A 3,354-nucleotide genomic window follows, 5' to 3' on the forward strand; every position below is an offset into this window, starting at 1 on the left:
TTCAAATGTTATAGAGAGAAGAGAAACCCAACAATTCCCACAAACACCAGGCATTAGTGGAAAGAAAACAGATATACAACAGTTATGACATGTTTATAGAATATTTAGTCTCTATTCTATCAGCTCTGTGTCGGCAGCTGTGCCTCAGCCACGTGCTGTGTTTAAAGGAAGAAGAGGTCCCAGTCATGCTTTCATTATAACATGATATTAAGTGATGGGCCACATGTAATCAATTGGGGTTCACATGTGGCCCGCGGGCCACCAGTTTGCCACCTCTGTTATAGATTCTTTGACGTACAGAAAGAAGGATTTCATAATGGAAGCTAAGACTAGGACAGAGAAAATAATGTAAGACAGTTTGTGTAAATCTATGTGTAATGGTGCTGCCTCATATCTGTGTATTCTTTGTGTTTTCTTTATGGTGCATCATCTTTCCCTCTCTGCTGCTGCAGTGATATAATATATGGCATGTATGACATTTCTCACTTGTACAGGTCAAGAATCACTATGAAGAGCATTTTTTTTATCTGTTGAAAGCCGTGCACATATTTTATATGAGTCCTCACATGCTGTTCACTCTTGACAGAGACAGAAACCAGGAGCAGTGTATCATCCAAGTGCATCTCCTGCTTTCCGGGATGAATACATCAGCTTCGAGCAGACAGTCCCTGACATTTAGTGATCTGTAATCATCACCATAAACCCTAAATCATCAAATGTCAGACTCAAGTGCTCTGCCAGAGTTTGTGACTGATCTGATCCACATCATGGTTGGAAGAACAAATACTGCAGGCAAGAACCCGGCGCTCGCCCTGAGCTTTTCAACATTGACGCCTCATGGGCTTTAATTAATGTCCTCGCTGTGCTCAGCGAGAATTTGTGACGAGAGGAATGTACAAGGGATTAAAAGTTTTGAGAGGAATTGGACAGCAGGCTGTGAAATCACAATGCACCAGGAGGCTGGGTAACTGATGAATGTATTCTTAAGAAACATCCACTCTATGATTTTTATTGAGTTTGTTTAAGACCTGCAGCATTTAAATGATTAGACTCAAACTCACCTGTCTTCTGTTAATAGATCTTTCAGTCTTTATTCCTGAGCCACAGACGCCTGGTAATATTTTACATGGACGCTGAGGAGATATATATATATATATATTATATCATATTTCAGTGAAGAACAAAGGACAATGTATCTTCTTTATGGATGACATGTTTGTTGAATGACCACCAAACTGAAGAATCTCAGGATTACCTTTGAATTTTGTCCAGATATCAAAATGGTGGTGAAAGCATGAATAGCACAAGCGCTGCATGGTTTGCCCTTTACCTTGGTGCACACATTCATGCCGCTTCAGGATCAACTTCAAAAACTTCAGATATTCCACTGACATGCACGGTTGACAGTTATGGAAAAAATATAAATAAATATATGAATAAAGGATTTGTGGCCACGATGTACATCAGTAAGTTAAAATGTGTGATTTTGTGACTTTAGTGTTTGAAAGGCTTTGTTTGGATTTACTCAAGCGACACAGTCTAACTAAGAGAGGCAGGAGTAGACCAGCAGCTTCTGTGTTCCCACAAGCTAAAAACACAGAAGAGTGTGCTGTTTACAGACTTCACTCTCCATTTGGAAAAAATGCTTTGTAACGATGAGATGAAGTGACAAACATATTGTTAAGATATCACAGAATTCATTACTCTTCTGTGAGCCTTTTGGAAATCTGTTATTCCCTCTCTCCCTGCTGCTGGTTCTCCGTGCAGGGGGCCAGCAGGGGGCGCACACATCTCAGTCAGCACTGACAATGTGCTTTAATGATATTCCCACACAACTCTCATCATCCATCAATATGAGGCACAGTTTGGACACATCATCATGACATATGATTCCTGTAATGTGTAGGGATTTGAGGAGGTTTGACAACATGCATGGCCTTGTTAGAACTCTTTGATTATGCACAGGTTGTCACCATTCATCACAAAAGCTGTCCATACGGTATATTTAGGCTCAGTGGTCTCAGTCACATACAGTCTGATTAACTGTTTACTGCCTCTCTGCATGTCCGTCCACTTGTCTCCTCTTTACTCTCACTCTTCAGTGTCCACTTTCCTTCACACTTGATCATGAGTGAGGGGGGCGATGGAGAGTTAACTTACAAGAATGTAGCACAACAATGACTTAAGCAGATACCAATTAATAAAGTATGTCCCTATTACCAATGAATAATCATTTCATAAATAATAATAATCTTATTTTTTTTATAAATATATTTATTCATATTATTTCTTTCTTATTACTTAATTGCTCCATCCACTACTAGCTTTGTTGCTGCCTGCTATGATTGCTGATGATTTCATGTTTGACAGATTGTATGATCTTTAGCATTTTCAATGAAATTGCTGTATTGAAATAAACCTAGATGTTACCAATGACATCATTTTTGGTTGGCTATTGTTCAACTGTAAGCGATGTCACACCCTTGACACTTAAGCCCGTTGAAATCTAAACAGTTTCTGTTATTTTAATACTGAATACATGTTTTCTGATTATGTTCTAAGAAAGAGAATGAGGAGTCATAGACGTTGTGAAGGAGGACATGAGGACAGTTGGTGAAACAGAAGAGGACACAGGGGAGAGGACAAGATGGAGACAGATGATCCACTGCGTGACCCCTAATGGGAGATGAGGAAGGAGAAGGAAAATGTTATAACATTGTGGTCTGACATTTGTAATTTTATTGTTTTACTTTGACAAATGGAAGGATTCCATAGACCACTCCATGTCCCACCTGCAATACCTCCAAAGCCCACTAGTGGTCTGTGGCCTACACTAGATGACTTAGATGATTGAACGCAGATGTGACACAGTCCAGCAGCACACTGCAGACATATGGCTATACAAGACAAGCAGATGATGACACAGTGTGTGTGCACATGTGAGGTGACAGACCAATGACCAAGACTGTTGTGCAAGTGCAGCTGGTGGTTTTCTTTGTGGTCATCAGTAATATTCTCTCTCTCTCTCTCTCTCTCTCTCTTTGCAGCAAACTGCTGCACATTGTTTGCTGCTAGGTGGAATTAAGCTTTGTTTGCCTGCTGGGTTGTTTTGGAGGGTGGTGGTGGTGGTGGTGTGGGTGGGGTATTTTGTGTGATATGGGCCATTGACTGCTTTTCCATAGCTCAGGAACAATAATGAGATTTTTTTTTCTCCAGAATATCAGTGCCGCCATTCAGCACACTGATTGTGTTTATGAAACTGTGCATACATCTCTCTGTGCCGGAGCAGGGGATGGGAAAGCTATTTTCAAAACATTAGCAAATTGTTTTCTGTTAGTGTGCAGAGATTGATAA

The sequence above is a fragment of the Solea solea genome, chromosome 4 (genome assembly GCF_958295425.1).
Source record: "Solea solea chromosome 4, fSolSol10.1, whole genome shotgun sequence".
NCBI lineage: Eukaryota > Metazoa > Chordata > Actinopteri > Pleuronectiformes > Soleidae > Solea > Solea solea.